The following is a 20,562-nucleotide window of genomic DNA, read 5'->3' as shown; positions in this document are numbered from 1 at the left end:
ATTTAAAATATATACTGTAACGCTCACCTATCTTTAATTTTTATGAAAATGATATTATTTAATAAAGCAATATGCCATATAAAGATTAAGTTGGCAATATAGATCAGGTCGATTTCTTGTAAGACCTATTGCAATCCTGGTAGTTTTTGCTGTTCATAGTACTCTATACTAAATGTATTTCCAAAGTTTTTGTTAGTTCTAATTTCAGAAAAAGACCGAGAGGTTTGATTATCAAGAATTCAAATATGGACAATTCCACTACGCGAGTAAAATAATTTTGTCGTTCAAAGTTTTTTTTAAATTATAATTATAGAAAATAACATACTGCCGTAATAGTACTAGTACAACATACCATAATGGTGGCATTTTAAAGTACAGAGCCACGTCATGTATTCTTAAAAAAGGTCACACGAACAAAACACACTAGCAAAAATGAAAGATAAAACAAACAAAATTATTATTAAGCTTTTTTTGTTCTCCGCTGGTCATATCAATGAGCAGTTTTGTTCCGTGCCGACTGAATGGCAAATTTGCTATTTTGCCGGTGCCGGTCAAGTGTAAAATTTGCTGTTTAGCCGGTGCCGGTCAAATAGCCACTGCCTAAAATTGGGGTCAAATTTGTAAAAGCAAAATTCTTGACGAGAGCTTATAAGAAACAAACAAAAATCATATTTTACTTACCATTCTTTAGTATTAACAAACACTTCCAAAGAATTTTATAAATCCTACGGTACGAATTAACAAAAATTAACAGAAACAGTAACCACGCTGTATCTCTTTCATATTTTCATATGTTTCAAAATTTTATAAAAAGAACCGATAACGGGTTTTCCTCCGTAAACTTCAAGACACAATGTCTGTTACATCATTAAATACTTCGATAAGATTTTATATGATATTATGTTTTTTATAAAGTAATTATAGAAAATAGAAATGTATTAAATAGCTATGTATAAAATAAGATAAGTTTTACTGTATATTCTCCCTGGATATCAGTTATAATTGTATGTAACAGGGATACTTGATGGAATGCTGTACATCAAGTTATTTGTTAAAACAGCAAAGAGTGCAATGAAGAATTTATGAATGTTAAAACAAAAGAAAAAAAAAAGATAAAACAAACACATGACAAAATGTATAACGAGCCACATCAAATGCATATTACAGAAAACAGACCAAACAGTAAAAGTAATATTAATTATAGAATAAAGACAAATAAAAGAAACAATACAACATGTTCTTAAAAAAATAAATACCGTCAGTACGCAAAGGCTATACGTCAAGACCATCAAGTATTATTTGTGAACTTGAAACGGAAATAGTATCAACAAGTTCTTGGTACCTTTCTTTGACCTTTTAAGAAAAGTAATACGAGACCTTCTTTGATGTACCCCTGGTTCATCCACTTTCCGCTCAGACACTGGTGACGTTTTACAAAGTCTCAGCTCTTGAATATCGAACAAGTTGGGAAATTGTATATTCCATATGAAGGTGAAGTTGGTGTGTTGCAACTAAGGAGGGGAAATTGATAATTTCAAAATCAAATTCGTCTCGTTTGTTTTAAATTCTGGTACTGAGATAACCGTGTATGTCGATTTCGAGGTATAAGTCTAAAATGAAGCAGAGGAAGCCGAGTCACCTACAGTGATGCCTTAATGCTGTATCCAAAGAGTTGCTAAAAGAGGGACGAAAGATACCAAAGGGACAGTCAAACTCATATATCTAAAACAAACTGACAACGCCATGGCTAAAAATGAAAAAGACAAACAGAAAAACAATAGTACACATGACACAACATAGACAACTAAATAATAAACAGCACGAACCCCAACAAAAACTAGGGGTGATCTCAGGTGCTCCGGAAGGGTAAGCAGATCCTGCTCCACATGCGGCACCCGTCGTGTTGCTTATGTGATTACAAATCCGGTAAATAGTCTAATTCGGTAGGTTAAATTCATGAAAGGGAAGGGGATTGTTATTACGACGTAAGGAACATATCCGATATCATTTATGAAACGGTTATTCCATAACGGTCAACCAACTCGTGATGGCGTCCGTAAAATTTACGACGAGATGATTTCAACTTCACCATTTGGAACTCTTGGTTTAATAGCTTCCTTGTGAGCAGTAACCCTCTATCAAGAAAATCATGATAGGAAATGCAAGCACGGGAATATCGTATCAATTGGGAGATATATACCCCGTATGCAGGTGCTGCTGGAATGTTGCTACTTGGAAATGGAAAGTTCACAATTGGAAAGCTGAAATCATCTCTTTTGTCGTAAAGTTTTGTCTTCAACCGACCCTCATTATCAATTTGTAGATGTAAGTCAAGATATGAAGTTAACTTTATCTGCAGTATCCTTTATCTCAAATTCTATGGGACAGATGCGATCCACATAGTCACCAAATTTTAAATTAGTTAGTAAAAGAACGTCATCTATATAGCGGAAAGTAGAGTTAAAGGATATTGCTAACTTCTTATCTTTCTTCCTAAGAAGTTCCTGCATGAAGTCAGCCTCATAATAATAAAGAAACAAGTCAGCAAGTAGAGGTGCACAGTTTGTTCCCATTGGGATGCCGACAGTCTGTTGAAAAACACGTCCTCCGAACGTAACAAATATGTTGTCAATCAAGAAATCAAGCATCTTGATAACATCGGTTTCAGAGATTTTTTTGTTTGAATCAAAGTGATTCTTTACAAAATAGGATGTATCCCTCCCTAAGACAAGATACTTGTATCTACGATAGTCATTTTTTTTTATAAAGCAAAGTAATACCAACTCTTTTAATTTGTCTTTTAGTTTGGAATGTGAAATACTTGTTTAAAGAGTAGAAAAGTCAAATGTTTTAGTACTGTTACAAGATGAAAGAGAGTTAGATTGTATGTACTCTAAAAGATCTTTGGAATTTTTAAGTATCCACATCTGATTCACGCCACCTCTAGAATAGGCAGTTTCACAATAACTTTGAAGCCCGTCTTTGATTGCTGATAAAATAGATGTTAATAATTTAGAAAGGGGTTTCGTGGAGCACTTGGAAGACCCAGCAATATACCGTTGTTTGTAAGGACACTTATGTAGATTAGGTATCCAATACAGTGATGGAAGATCCAGTTCTTCGTCTTTGGTTGAAATACCAAAGGAACAAAGAACAGACCTATGATTATCCAGGATTTCCTCTTTGCTTAGTAATGCGAAATAAGAATTTAAGGATGAGTTTTGTTATTAAAATTATTATAAATGAAATATAATCACTTATCAGTGTCACCAAATAGATATACTAAGAACTGATTGTTTGAATGATATGGAAGGCATTTAATGGTTAAAATTTATAAATATATAAAAAATGAAGGAAAATGGTACTTATCCCCGTGACCCCCATCTCAACAAATAATGCATTTAGAAACGATTTATTTGTTTGTTTATTTCTTCACCGATTGTAGTTATTATTCTTCTCCCTTCGTCTCTTTAATTTGCTTGTTTAATTAAATGACTTTCATTTCATTTAAATTATATTCCATCTGAAATTACTTGTTTCGATTTGAATTGTCAAGAACTAACAACTAAAATGCAGCAATAAGAATCTGCTTAAGCGATGTTTTTTTCTGTCATTGCTTCATTAGAATACCTCTCTACATTCAGATGCTATAATTGAATGAATCGTAATCAAATCAAATAAATAGGTAAAATTCTTCATGCAAATAGTGAAAGCGTGTACATCAATGTGTGAAAGCAAATGTTAACAAACAAGAAGTACAAGTACCCGTTGTCATACATCAACCATTAAATACTTCAACTCTAAAACAACAAACACAAACTTGTTTTAAATTGGCTTCAATTAATGTTCACTTATCACTGTTCATTAAATTAATACAATAAAATAAGAATTGTTTAGTTAGGTTACATGTCTATACAGCATCGAATTGATAAAAATTGTTATTAAAGAAAAAATATATAAGACAATCCTATAAAAGGCAATGACAGTATGCACCATTTTTATTTACTTCTTTCCTGAGGAATGATTTAAACTCTAGGGTGGCGAAAGACGTCAAGGTATCCGGTTAAAACATGGGAAATGGGCTCATAAATGTATTTGATGTTACTGTGTATTTTAACTGGTTTATATCTTTATTCACTTGGCTATAATTTAACACATATTTTCGGATAGATTTCTTGTAAACATAAAAAATAAGGGCCAGCTGAAGAACATTTCCGGGTGCGGGAATTTCTCGCTACATTGAAGACCTGTCGGTGACCTACTGCTGTTGTTTTTTCTATGTTCGGGTTGTTGTCTCTTTGGCACATTCTCCATTTCAATTCTCAATTTAAGTAAGAGGGTGTTCAGTATTATCAAAATAAACAGGAATCTGTTTTTTAACATAATTACCGTTAAAAATACCGGCAATATTTATAAAATCAAAACTTTTTAATATTGACATACTTGATTCGAATAAAATGTTTTTATGATCTTCAGGGCGATCAATGTTCAGAAACAGTACAGAATAAGCCATTAGAATTTGAACGGTTTCATTGGTACATTTTTGAATTGAGGACTGAAATATTGAATTGTGTTGTTATCCTCTAACATTTTGTTCAATCTATTTACAGGTAAAATGCAGAACTTGGTTAATAGATAATGCCGTTGTTTTTTGAAATAGAAATAAGGTCCTGTAACAAAATACATTTCATTAAGTCACATACACATTAAGTAATATTAAAGCCACATTGTCTTAAGAAACAACCACATAAAGTAATGGCTAAACAACATCGAGTAATGAAAAAACCATATCCAGCATTGACAAAACTTTATCAAGTCAACACGAAACCATATCGTGAAATATCGAAAATTATTAAGTATTGAGTACTTTGAGTAGATCAAAACATCATTACGTTATGTCACAACCATTTTTGAAAAGACTATATATCATCAAGTAGTAATATACATATTCTTATATCAGAGTTCAAGATAAGACAACTGTGGCATTCTATACAATGTTGATATTTTACATTTTTGTACCAGTGCAAAATATTTTGCGGTCGTATGTTGGTATCACGCCGTCGTGTTTGAAGACATGGGGTTTTTGCACAATAACTTTAGTTAAAGTAAATAGAATATATATTAAATTTAACTCAATGTGTTTGACCACACGAAAAATGTTTGGAGTCATTTTGGGGTTTTTGTTGCCAACAGTAAAGGAATTAGGAGCCAAAAAGAGGCCCAAATAAGCATTATTCTAGTTTTTAGGAAATAACTTGTGGAATGATTTATGGATCTCTCTGAAATTTCACCACAAATGTATGGTAAAAATTGGCTGTGGAGGGGGTTATGGCTGAAACCGTTTAGGAACTAGGGACAACAAAAAGGGGGAAACAAGGGTGTCCTGTTGAATGAACAATTACTTAAGTACAAAACATAATTTAAAAGCAGTGTAATTGAGGTAATTCAAAGCAACATTTTGAATTTCCTCCCTTTCACTGTTTGAAATTATGTATGAAAAAAAGACTATAAATTAGAATCACATAATCAGTTCTTTGACTATAGTTATTCTGTTTAAAGTAGTTGTTGTCTTCTGACTGAACAGTAGTCGAATTCCCGATGGATATTCAGTAAGCAAACAAATGCTACAGTGTTTCATGTAGCAAAGAAACCATTGGTAACCGGAACGACGCCCTAGTTGGTTTGTTCTTTTTATCATATGTACTGATTATGCATCAAGTTACCAAGTTAATGATGCTTTCGGAAAATTATCCAACAGTATTGGTTTTCGTGGATGCGGATATCCACGAATTTGGTCTCTAACGAAATATAACAAATGAAGTATAAATCAGGACACGCAAAAATTTCAATGAAGTTTGAATAAATGGATACGCGCATGTTATCTCACAGATACATGCAATATCAGCAAACTCACTATGAACTACATTTACAACTTCAGACAGTATCATTCGGTCCAAACCTAAAGTGTACGACTGTTAACCTTTTAATTGTCATGAAAAATTAGTTTTCATCAATGAAACCAAACTTCTGTTAATAGTATGCAATAATGAAGTGTTTATTTTATATCCTGATAATTCTTCTACACAAAAACAAGAGTCACCAAGAAGCCTGTATCCCTCAACTGATGTTTTTATTTACAATTGATGCATGATATAATGCAACTGTTATACTTTTGCTTTAGTTTCAGAGACATCAGTCAAAAACAGCATTTTTCCTATGTTCTATTTTTAGCTTAGTCTGCCATGTTGGTTGGCAGACAGGGTCATCAGACACATTTGTCAAACAAGATACCTGAATTGATGCTTAATTGTTTTAGCGGAAGAATTTTGTAAAAGTTAACAGAATTTACGAAAAATTATTAAATTTGACTTTAAATGTAATAATTCCTTATGGTGGCAATTGACCATTTTGGTCAATTGGCTTATTTGTAGATTTTATGAACACTATTTTTTTTTCTATCTATAATAATATTCAAGATATTAACCAAAAAACTGCAAAATGTCCTTACATATATACTTCAGAGGCAACAACCCAACAACGGCTTGTCTAATTCTTCTTACCAAATCACGGAAGATAGATCTTGACCTGATAATTAATTGGACTCCATGTCAGATTTGCACTCAATGCTTTGGTTTCAAAGATATAAGGCAAAAACTGCATTTTAACCCTATGGTCTATTTTAGCCATGACAGTCATCTTAGTTGGTTGGCCGGAACACCGGACACATTTCATACCATTTACTTCAATGATGATTTTTGTAAAAGCTAACGACGAAGGTCGACGACGGACGCCAAGTGATACAAAAGGTCACTTGGCCCTATGGGCAAGGTGAACTAAAAACTAAAATCATATTTTACCTGCTTATCTACGAATTATTTCCTCAATTTAAATAAAATTTGTAAAAAGTTTATGTAATTAGTTTTCTTGTGGTAACATGTTCAAATCAGTACATTTAAAGATGTTTAATCTGTTGATCATTCGATCTCGAGTAAATTAGTGTCATCGCGTCTAATCATATGTGTGCCACACATATAATGTTCACTATGCATTTCCTTCAATCGGGAGAATTCGCAAGTAAAGAGTAATAAGCTTCGCATTAGCTTATTATTATGCAATATATAAACAAAACAATTGAATTTTGTAAGAGACGAAGACGTATAACTAAGTGAAACTAACACCGTATTGTACATTGGTAAGCGGGAATAGGTGCGGTTAGTTCCTTTAACTATCAAGCATTAAGCTACCAAGTTAATAATGGCCGCGGGAAATACACAAACCGTAATTGAACAATACTAGAGCATTTTCAAGACTCTTCGTTTCTGATGGCTTCACATTTTTCACTCATATTTTTCTTCTTTAGGAAACAAAAATTCACGAATGTTAGTACTCAAGTGTATGTTTCTTTTGCTCAAACCCTGAAAATTGATACCAACGAATAAAAATACTTTTCTACAATGGCTTAAGGTATAGGGGAGGGTTGAGATCTCATAAACATGTTTAATCCCGTCGCATTTTTGCGTCTTTCCCACGTGAGAAGCAACCGGCATTTGTTAGTCTTGTATTATTTTAATTTTAGTTTCTTGTGTACAATTTGGAAATTAGTGTGGCATACATTATCACTGAACTAGTATATATTTGTTAGTGACCAGCTGAAGAACGCCTCCTGGTGCGGAATTTTCGCTACATTGAAGACTTGTTGGTGACCTTCTGCTGTTGTTTTTTCTATTGTCGGATTATTGTCTCTTTGACACGTTCCCTATTTCCATTCTCAATTTTATTATATATGTAAAAACATACTGTTCGTTCTTCATCTAGATAAGGAACTAAATTAAACTAAACAGGTGTTACGGTGTCACCGTATATTTGTTTCACCTGAAACTTTGTTATAAACATTGGCATTCCTGTTTGAACAAATGTTCTACACCATTCATTCCGTTAGAAACGTATACGTCTATATTTATTTCTGTGGAAATATTAATCAAGAATAATTTTCTTTTGGAACTTATAGTATGAAGGAAAATCTATTCCATCACAACAATAGGCATTTTCGACAATTACAAGTAAACGGGAATAAAAATGTTTTATGCTTTGTTTATAAATTGTATTACCCGAATAACTGTGTGCAGCGTTTTTCTTTTCACTTTGATTCAATTTGCTTTCCAGGTCTTTAATCTTATTTTCAAAATATATTGTCAGTTTGTTGGTAAGATCAGCTTGAGTATCAACTTCACTGAAAAATATATTACATGTTGAATTTCTTTATTGCTAGGATATTATTTTTTACCATTAAATTGTTATTCTTTGGAAAGCAGTGAAATATGCCACCTCATTAACTGCCGAAAAACGCATTATACAGATATAGAATTAGTGGGAAATATCGAAAAAATATTGTCGACGGGTAACCTTTCTGTGCAGACCCAATGACAATCGACAGTAAAAACGTGTATAAGAACTGTATAAACAACTGCATAAATGGTGTAGAATATTTGTTTACTGACACCAGCATACCATGCAGAACGGTCAAATTATATCATATGGTGATGATAGTACCATACTATACTCTCACAAGAACCCAGAAGTTATATCTCAGAAAATGGGTAAGGAACTTGAATCTTGTATGAAATGGCTGATCAATAATTAATCATTACTTTATTTTGGAAAAACAGAAACTATACTGTTTGTGTCAAAACGTACCTTTGACTTTACTGGTAATAATCTCACAATGTCATTGCACAATTGTGTGAAATATGTAGGCCTGATAATTGATAAATCTCTTTCTAGAGAATATTTTTGAAATTATATTATTCATTAGATAAATTCAAGATTGAAGTTCCTATTCAAACAGGCAAAATATTTATCAGAACAATCTAGAAGACTTTACTTACAGCTTTAATTCAATGTCATTTTGAATATGCCTACTCTGCGTGGTATGCTGGTGTCAGTAAACATATGAATATAATTACAAGTATTACATAACAAATGTGTTAGATTTATTACAAATATTGGATATACATAAAAAAAATTCACCATAATGTGTTTGTGCTGTTGCGTTTCGGTGTTGTGTCGTTGTTCTCCTCTTATATTTAATGCGTTTCCCTCGGTTTTGGTTTGTTGCCCCGATTTTGTTTTTTGTCCATGGATTTATGAGTTTTGAACAGCGGTATTCTACTGTTGCCTTTATTTGGTAAAGATTTTAGTGAAAATGGTATTAAACACTTTAGATTAAACAATGTTCCTAATATTTAATACCATCATTGTCCTGGTTATATGTATTCACATTTTGCAAAGGTGGGACATTTTAATCATCATTTCACACAAACTAGTGAATATAACTTCTTGGTTCCAACAGTTACGGATCAAGAAAAAGATCCATTTTATTTTAAGGGCATACACGATTGGAATATGTTGCAAAATAGTGGTTACAAAATAGAGAAAATAAAAGATTTAAAAATAACCGTCAAAAATCATTATCAAAGGGGGCGCTATTTGAAGATGTTGGCTTTCTGATCGGGTTTAATTACATGTATATCTATTTATCTTTAAAAGTATTTTTTTTCAGATATAAGGCAAACACACACATAATTGATATCATTGTAATTATATAACAGCAAGTCTCGTAAAGCGTCGTCTGACGATTTCGACCATTAAAACTATTTGTAAATCGTGTAAAATATTGTACCCTGACAAATTTTCTCAATCTATATTGGTTTTAAGGATTAAAGATGAAACATGCATTTAACCCTTATTTTCTAACTTTAGTCATGTCAGTATTGTTCTTTATCTGGTGGGGTCATCGTCAACATTGTTAACAAGACACACTTATGATGATTGATGCGAGTTTGGTTTACTTTTACCCGGAAGTATCATAATATAAGATGTTTAAAACAATTAACTTTATCAGTAATTAAAACAAATTCTTCATTAGTTATTATGTATAATCCCCGACGTTTCTAGTTATAATACATATTCCCTGAACATTTTGGTAATTATACATAATCCCTGAACTTTTTGGTGATTATACATAATCTCTAAACTAACCATAATGTCTGAATTTTTTTTAAGGGATTCTACATAATCACTGATTATACAAACTCACTGTAACATAAATATATTAATTTAATATGCATTTTCTTACATACAAATGTATTGTGATCAATTTATTTGGCATTCGTCAATGGAAGTCAGCAGGTTTTAGGAACATCAGTTGTTCGACCTGCAAGTCAAATGAGTTTTGTTAAAATGTATTTTTTCATTCTTTCATTCTTTTGGAAAATGCATTTGTGCTGTATTTACACCCCTTCGAAACAAAATTTGTTACATTCACAGTCAGTTCTTTGTCTGAATTTGCATGAATATTTACTCGACATTCTTAATTTGTCGGAGTATTTTTTTTAAATTCTTGAAATAGTATGAATTTGTCTAACAAGGTTCTCCATTTTTCTTGAACATTGTCTTAAAATTTTTCGACACTTCCTGTATCATCTGATAAGAGTCTAGATTAGTCTCGACCAATTCTTGATTGTTTTATATTTGTCTCAATATGTCTTGACATATTCTTGACATTCTAAATAATGTCTGAATATGCCTTGACATATTCTTGACATCTATCTTATAATTTCTGAATATGTCTCGACACATTCTTGACAATCTTAAATTTGTCTTCACACTATCTCAACAGTATAAATTTTGTCTGAAACTAGAACAGACTTATTGTGCACTGTTTAAGACATTCTATTGTTGTTATATACTCTGTTTTGTCATGGCTAAACTAAACTTTGAAGAATCAAGTATAGTAAAATACCCTTTTGATGCAACTAAGTTTGAATACCCTGAATAATCCCCTGTGTAGTTTAATTTTGATTTAAGGGATCAACTGATAAGATGTATGGCTGATTACAGGCAAATCAGTAATTCCTATTTCCCAGTTGCGTGTACTCTTGTGTGGGGAATACCTTAATTGTGTTGGAAACATGCTGTCCATGTGTATGTATTCAAACAGATGACATTACACAAATGTTTCTTCTGTTAAATGAATGATTTGTATATCATCATAATGTGATATTTATATCAACCAAATTTGTGTACAATAAATATTTACCATATTTACATTGATTATTATGAATGTAAAATGAAATATTTCTAAAATATGATTGGTTTTAATCATTTAATTTATAAGATTTAGGAATAAAAAAAAAACCTCTGAATTAAATTGTTTAACATCAACACACTCACATTTATATTATCTTATACATAGATTTCATCGCCATATTAGCATTTGTAAAAATATTTAGATACCCAAATTTTCAATTATTTTACGTGTTTTACATGCCCACTTAACTTTCATTTTTGTTGTAAAAGTTTAACTCGAAACAACAGGATATTATATAAAGAGAAATAAAGATTAAGGATATATCATGAATGTTGGCCATGATTTGTGAAACTCAGATCTGTCAAGTAAATTTAAAACACAATTCAAATTGTTCAGAATATGTCAATCCATTCTGAGAAAAAATAAGAATGTCAAGAATATGTTGAGAAATGTCAAGACAGTATTTAAATGTCAAGAATTTGCCAAGAAATTTTTGGACCATATTCAGAATGTCGAGAAAAATTAAGACACAAGTCATACTTTTGGAGAATGTCAAGTAAATGTTCATGCAAATCAAGACAAACTCTTGTCTTTTCAGACTTTGAGACTTTTGTAGTGTTGGTACTAATAAGCATTTATAACAAACTTAACTAAAAATGTTTGTTAAAATTTTAAGGAATCCGGACTGTCAATCCCCCAAGCTATCATTAGCTCAGCAGTCAGTAACTTGGTTCTGACATGATTTGTAACAAACTTTTCTAAAATTCGACTACTAGTTGTGCAAACTTTGATTATGTTTTGTTGTTTTATTTTTTTCAATTTTATATTTATTATCCATTATTCACAGTAACGTACTTTGACTTTTTGCCTAGCTCTTCTTGTTTTATCTTAATGTTAGACTTGAGATTGTCATTTTCTTTAAGCAGTACATTCACCCTTTTCTCTTTTTCTTTAAATCTATAAAAAAAATATACAATATTAATATGGCAGCAAAATTAAGAAAGTGTTTTTAAATAAAATTAAGGAGGATATATGAATATATAGTAGTCGCTAAATTAGTCGCATTTAGCGACAAAGAATTACACTAATAAGAATAGTATGTTGCGCAATTATATTTTACAATTACTGAAGTGTGTGCGTTCGAAAATGAATGTGTCATACAAGTTTTACAATGATACATTATTCGGATGAAAACTTGATATAAGAGGTGTAAAAGGAAAGAATGAAAGTTATATAATATTAACTTTTTTAAAGTTCTATCCAGCGATTCAAAAGGAACTACAGATATTCCTGAGAGTTTTGTTTCTTTTCGAATGACATTTTGTGATCTTCAAATAGAAACTTGTAGGCTTTTTTTTATGTCTTAAGTAATTGCAGTATCATAAAATAATATTTCTTTATGAAACAGTGGGTCGATATTTCATATCATTTATTTACTTATTTAAAGACTGTATACAATTTAAGAACATACAACAACTTACTGTGAAATTGCCTTAATTTCTCTTTGTTTTAATTCAGTTGTGAGCTTGATTTTTTCATCCTGAAGTACTGCTACCATTCTCTCCTTTTCTTTTAATCCTTGTAATAATCTTTAAAAAAATAAGTAAAGATATATATTTATGTATCGAGTAAAATAACAAACTATATAGGAATTTAAAACGTTAAATTATAACAAATGACAAACCAAAAGTTAAAGCAAGCATTTAAACGTAAAAAGTGCTAAATCGAGCCTGCTTACGGAATGTCATAAACGACATAATGATCTTGAGAATTAACCCGTTACGTTGGTCATAGATAATAGTTTGATGGTACAATGTGTCATCAGCTCAGTAGTCAGTACTGCGGTAATGACATGATTCTTAAAAACCTTAAAATTGTCCGTTAATTTTAAATCAGAATAACTAATGTTTCAACTTCCTCAGGCAACGTTTAAGTCAGGTGGCCATGGATTTGGCTACATTCTATGTCTTCTTTGTTTAAATAACACATATGTTTTCCGCCATAAATTAAACGTGTTGTTTTCAATATTATGAGGTTGTCAATCTATGTCTTTATATAACAGAAAGGAAAACGTATACGTTTTTTGCTTGTGTTTTTAAAATTTGCTATTACAAAACGTTAAAAATCAACATAAATTGAGGAATGTATCTCCCTCATGCAAAGATCTGATTCCTTTCACGGATTTGACCATACGTTTTGGACCTTTTAGATTATAGCTCTTCATCTTTTGTGTAAGCTTTGGATTTTAAATATTTTGGCCACGAGCATCACTGAAGAGACATGTATTGTCAAAATGCGCATCTGGTGCACGAAAATTGATACCGTTAATGTTATTACTACCACTGGGTCGATGCCTCTGCAGTTAGTCCCCGAGGGTATCACCGGCCCAAAACCCAGTACTTTGTACTGGCATGAAAATACGTTGTTTTTTGTTGTTTTTTTTTTGGGGGGGGGGGGGGGGGGGGGTACTAAAATTTGCTGTTACAAAATGTGAGAAATCAATATAAATTACGGAATGTATCACCCTCATGCAAAGCTCTGATCCCTTTCACGTATTTGGCTATATTTTTTGGAACTTTTGGATTATAGCTCTTCATCTTTTATATGAGCTTTGGATTTCAAATATTTTGACCACGAGCATCACTGAAGAGACACGTATCTGTCGAAATGCACATCTGGTGCAGAAAAATTGATACCGTTAATGTTATTATCAAATAACTTTCTTCTTTTCGTAGTATTCGTAATTTCAGGTACACTAGGATATGTGAGATGATTGCACGATATCATCCCTTTATATAACAGTGAAAATAAAGATTTAAACAAAAAATATTTCCTTTCTGTGTTTAAGAAAGTATTGCATGAAAAATAACTAATAGCGGCAACAGTAGTATATCGCTGTTTAACATTTATCAATCGATTGAGACAAAACAAACTAAAACCGAGGGCAAGACTTAATTAAATATTCTAATGCAATACGGATGTAACAATTTTTTTCATTGGCTAAAAGTTGCCGTCAAATCCACCATTTTGAATTGATGAATCAACAAATGTTCGATTACTACTATTTAATTGAAAATGAAATAACACCTACCTCGAATTCGACGTTTTAATGTAATTTTATCCGAATTTGAAGCGTTACCTCCAGTTTGTAAGTTTTCATTTGTATGACGTCAAGTTTAGCCATGACGTCTTTGTGCCAAAATTATTCATGAAGTTTCGCGGATTTTTTTTTATTTGACAAATTTAAACATTTTTCCAAGTTTTATCGTGTTTTTTTCTTTTTGTAATGCATTAGAATCGGAATAACAGTACTGTAGTTGAAGAGTTGCCACCGTCAATTTTGATTTGACGGTCGCAAATCTCCACGTCGCCAGTAAAACTGCATTTGCGACCGTCAAATCTACAATTGACGGTGGCAACTCTTCAACTACAGTACTGTTATTCCGTAAATATAATATGAGTTTATAAACAAATTGACTAAGAACAATAAGTATATGTTCTTATTTGTCTTTTGTAGACGAGCGTCTGTCCCAAATGTAAAAGTTTTATCCTGGTATCTATGATGAGTTAATTTTTATTACATCAATCTTTGAAAAATACATTTTGAGATATTGTTTTGAACACACTCATAACAGTCCGTAGTTCATACACATTTAAGAGTTGTAGTATTTGTAGGGAAAGATATAAGGACTTGTAAGAACTAAATGAAACAACAGGAGTAAACCGCTGTTCTTGTTTTGAAAATTCGTTTTTGCAAGAAGATGTACTTTACCATTTGCAAAATCTAACGTTCTTTATTTAAGATAATACGTGCGAAAATACAAAATCTGACATCAATGAATATAACATTATAACAATTATATTGAAGAACAAAGACGTCCACATTATCAAATAATAATTTAATTGCAAACCCTTATCAATCAAGAAAATAAAATGTGTTGCTTATTAACGCTTACTTGGATAATGTTCCTATTTCGTCTTCTTTGGCTTTAATTTCCTCTTTCAGTTTGGTTTTATCTTTCTCTAGTTTTTTGAATTTGTTCTCGTGTTCCTGTAATCTATAGAAAAGTCAAATATTTTCAATATAAAATATAAACTTGAAATTACTTTAAATCCAGAATACGAACTACATTGTAAAGAAAGTATTTTTAAACATGTATGATATATACTCTTCATATATATCAGGACTAACATTTTACACAGACGAACGTTTCGTCAGTGACGCTCAAATAAAAAAAATGTTTATAAGGCCAAATAAAGTACGAAGTTGAAGAACATTGAAGATAGACAGTTCCTAAAATTCCTGAAAATTCCGAAAACAAACACGTTCTATTCTTTCAATATTTTCGACTGTTTAAATACAACTGCTACAAGTGAATCAACACCTATCATTTCTTCTTGTAAACATAAAAAAGGAAAAAAGATTACATGTAAGACTTGTGATATGTTAATCATGACTCCTGATTTTACTAGTTATTTAACATCTAAAACATATTATACTAAATCTTTCGAGCCTCTGGACTGTTCCACCGACAATGTCGTGTACGGAATCGAATGTACTTTGTATGGACTTCTTTATGTTGGTGAAACTCGTCCAACTTTACGTAAAAGAACGAATCAACACCGGTCTGATAATAAAGATCCTCAATTTAGGGTTCTTTAAAACCATTTTAATCAACCGGACCATGATCCTTCTTTATCTATGAAAGTACGCATCATTGAGAAAATTTATCACAACACAAATAGCCCTGTACTAAGTACTCTCTTTCGCAAAGATAGAGAAAATTTCGAGATAAGGGAGTTAGGGACTGCAATGCCATATGGTTGCAATGACAATATTTAAGGAGTAGGACATTTGTCAAGTCCTGCCTGCAGTGATGTTAATGTAATGAGTTTTTTTTAATACTACCTTACGACAACAAGTAGTCATGGGCAAAAACATTACCATCGGCCTAATGTAAAAAAAAGTCTTCCTAATCTAGATCACCATCTGGGAGCTTTGATGACCTTCTTTCACATCTTCATCATCCACTAGGGTTACATTACATAAGAACTATTCTCTTTTCACTGCCAGTTAATTTTCTTAAACGTTTAAGAGATTATGCACTTGACAAAGGAGGCACCACTACATTTTCTGCAATATACAGACTAGTCAGTATTATTTGTGATGTAGCTCTTTTCCGCCTTTTCAAACCAGTAAGATCGGCCCCGTTACGTGAGGAAAAGAGGAGATTCCTTCTTGTTGATTTTGCCAATAGAGGAATCGATGAAATCAATATCTGCAACGTTCTACATCACAAGGAGGTAACATCTAAAATTCCTATTTATTTTCAAAATCAGTCTGCTCCTATTGTATCCTACAGTTACCTCAAAACCATTGCACCTAAAATATTTAACTATAAACAGGCATTGCAGGACCTTGACTTAAATCAATACCTTAAAAACCCTCCGACATGTGACTGTTCCCACTCGCCTTATAATTACAGCCCCTCTGGTCATGTTATAACTGGGGATCTAAATATAATTCAACATGAAAATCTCCGAAAAGTGATTTCTCATGGTCCTAAGTTTAGAGAACCCCAACACACCAATTGGAACCATAACTTCAAAATAATTATGGATTCTATTGAGGACTACGCTAGAACATGGGTTAAGCGAGAAGAAGTTGAACTGGACACTTTGTCAGAATGGTTTAAAACTATCAGGTCTCTGATAAAACGTCGCATTCACAAGTTGAAAAACTGTGTGAACGATCGACCAAAGTCCGCTTTCAGAGACAAAGATGCCATGAAATGTCTATCAACTCTTCATGATAAGTATGTTGTTGTTCCTGCGGACAAAGCTTCAAAAAATATTGTCTTTGTATGTAAATCGTATTACTACAAATGTCTTGTACAAGAATTGAATATAACGGAGCACTCAGGTAATCCCACATACAAAGACATATCATTTGACAAGTCCTTCATGGCTTCAATAAAAATTACATTCAACACCAAATCGGAGGACTTACCATGTTTGTATTGGATACCAAAGTTTCATAAAATTCCGTACAAACAACGGTATATTGCTGGCTCATCTTCATGTTCCACTCAAGAATTGTCTATTATATTGACTAAAATTATGTCCGCTGTTAAAGAGGGTCTTCAGAAATACTGTGAAACTGTTTACTCGCGTAGTGGTATTAACCATATTTGGATTCTAGACAATTTCAAATCTCGGTCTTTTTCTGAAATAAGTTCCATCCAAACTTTTGATTTTTCAACCCTGTATACCACCATTCCCCATGTAAACTTGAAAAATCGCCTTAAAGAAATTATCCACAATGCCTTTCAACATAAAAATGGTAGCATACGCTATAAATTTATTACTTCGGGATTTCATAAAGCATATTTCGTTAATAGTGACAAACAAAAAGGTAAATCATGCTACACAAGTGGTCAGTATGCTGGAGTTTCTTATCGACAACATATTTGTTCAGTTTGGAGGGAGACTTTTCCAACAAATTGTCGGCATTCCTATGGGAACAAACTGTGCGCCTCTTCTTGCCGACCTCTTCTTATTTTCATATGAATCGGAGTTCCTCCAGACACTTGTCAAAAACAAGAGGATCAACGAAGCCAGATTATTTAATTTCACTTTCAGATATATTGATGAAGTTCTTTCCATAAACAATCCGAACTTTTCTAATTGGGTTCCATTAATATATCCCCCAGAACTAGATATTAAAGAAACAACAGACACGGCTTCCTCCGCCTCATTTTTAGACTTATATCTCGAATTTGACTTACACAGTCATCTCAGTACAAGAATCGATAACAAACGAGACGATTTTAATTTTGAAATTATAAATTTCCCCAACCTTTGTAGCAATATACCAACTTCACCTGCATATGGGATATATATTTCCCAACTTATTCGATATTCAACAGCTGGCAGCTCTTACCCAGACTTTGTAAGGCGTCATCAGTGTCTGAGTAGAAAGTTGATGAACCAGGGGTATGTCAAAGAACGTCTCATCCTTCTTCTAAAAAAAATCATTGGAAGGTACCAAAACCTTGTTGATAAATATTCCGTATCAACTTTTCAAATAATACACGATGGTCTTGATGTATAGATAATGCGTACTGATGTTGTTTATCATCTTAACAACATATTTTATTGTTCTTTCATTTGTTTTTGTCCTATTATTAAGGTTATTTTTTACTGTTGAATGGTTTTATGTGATATCCGCTTGACGTGGATCGGTACTTATACATCTCGTCAATGTGTTTGTTTAAGCTTTCATTTTTTGTTGATTTGATTTGTATATGTGACTCTTTGTATTTCTTTTGTTCTCATAACCTGATTCTGTACTTTAAAAGATCCTGTCAGTATGATATTGGTCTATAATATGTCATTATGATATATTTCTATTATGAATTACTATATACGTTGAACCACAAACGTCAATCAATCGCGTAGTGGAATTAACTATTTTTGGATTCTCATAAATTATATCTATAACTTTTGGACTAGTTGGAATCTCGGTCTATTTCTGTAATTTATTCTTACATACTTTTGATTTTTTAACCCTGTATGCTTACCTTGTCTATGTAAATTTTAAAATTGTTTGTATGCACATTGAACGACAAATTTATGTCACGTATAAATTTTTTCTGACGTTAGACACTCAAATCAATCAATGTGTTCGTAGATGTAGATGTTTTTGTGTCCTGTTAAATTGTTCCTTTTAAAATTGTTATACGATGATGACTGATGTACCCATATTTTGACTATTTTATTAATTGTGACTGTTTATTTAACGCATCATGTAAATGTAGCGGAATTTGATGAGACTGTTATTAAAGTGAGAGGGTTAGCGCTATAGAACCAAGTTTAAACCACCATTTTCTACATTTGAAAAAGGCTGTACCAAGTCGGAATATGACAGTTCTTGTCCATTCTTTTTTTATGAGTTTTGTTATTTGATTTTGCCATGTGATTATGGACTTTCCAAATTGATTATCCTCTGAGTTCAGTATTTTTGTGATTATATAAGATCAGTCAACAAGAATGGCAAAAGATGCCGGAGGGATATTAAGTATATTTCTTCATAAGGACCATGCAGTCGTATAACAAAGGGTTGTAAAGTGAAAATTTCCAAATTTCTTTATTCTGGTAATTGACTTTCTTTATCATTTTTAGAAATACAATACAATTTTTTTCTCTTAAAAATTAGGTTTGCGAAATTGTTTGGTCTAAACTTCCCATTACTGTCCATTTCAGAGTACTTTAAATGCGTAGTAATGTGACCCATTTGTTCGTTCACAAATTTGTTTTGCAACTGTTAATAAGAAAGTTATAATCTGTATATATAAGAAAAACAATATTTTTTTAAGTTTAAAGAAAAAAAAGTAATGATAATGATCGTGAAATATCAAATATAAGACTATTGAATCTGTGGATTTATCCCAATTACCTCCTATTGAAAAATGTTTACAAAGAGTTCGATGTTTCAATTGCTGCCAATGTTGATATTCAGACGACACACTGTCCATTGCAGAAGTTTGCTGGGGGGAGGTTTGGGTTTTCTGCTACATTTTCTAAAGACGAAGAATAATTTCTGAATGTGCCAAAAACATTTTAAACCATTTAAAGCTTTGCAAGTTGCCAAGTGGCCACCGACCGAAATGGGAGGCAAATTTTGAACATAAATAATTAGCAGCTGATAGATTGATAAGCATGAATAGATAGGGAAAATATATTTATAACTAGCATCCATTTTTAACAAATTTAAAACCTGCAAAACAATTTTGTCCTGTGCCAATCCAGAGCATAAAGGAAGTAAGAAAGTGACTAAAGTGGTGATAACAAAATTGAGCAGGTAAATTATATTCAAGTTATATTGCTGGATAAATTAAACTGATTATAAATCATACCAGTTATGAATGGTTGACTGCACAAATGGCTGATGCATGTACATTTGAAGTCTAAGCACGGTCTTTATACTTTGCTTGAATTGGAATACATGATTTCTTCTTATTATACATTTAACTGTACGTTGTTTTTTATTAATAAAATAAAGAATTGGTTAAAGGGAACATCCGCGATTTTTTGTTTATCATCTAAATATGTTCGTCTTAACAGATAAAAAACACAATCACAAAGTTTTAAATTTATATTCCTTCTAATAACGGAGAAAATAAAGTATTTGTAACTTTTTTGCTTGACCTACCAGAGTAGGTTATGACGTTTTAACCCGATTTATTGAATCATGGGGGAAAATAAAATCTGTTAAAGTCTTAATTTCTTATCACAATACTACGTAATGAAAAGCGCACATATGATCGTTGGTCTTAGTTATAATCACAATATCAAAATGAACGTGCGTGTACCGTTTTGTATTATTGAATAAAACTTCCTATATAATTAAATAAATATAAATATTTTCGAACTAATATCAAAAATTATTGTTGAGATTTTTTCATGAAATA

The sequence above is a fragment of the Mytilus trossulus genome, chromosome 12 (assembly GCF_036588685.1).
Source record: "Mytilus trossulus isolate FHL-02 chromosome 12, PNRI_Mtr1.1.1.hap1, whole genome shotgun sequence".
NCBI classification, from domain to species: domain Eukaryota; kingdom Metazoa; phylum Mollusca; class Bivalvia; order Mytilida; family Mytilidae; genus Mytilus; species Mytilus trossulus.
The sequence above is the reverse complement of the archived record's forward strand: the minus strand, read 5'-3'. Positions refer to the sequence as shown.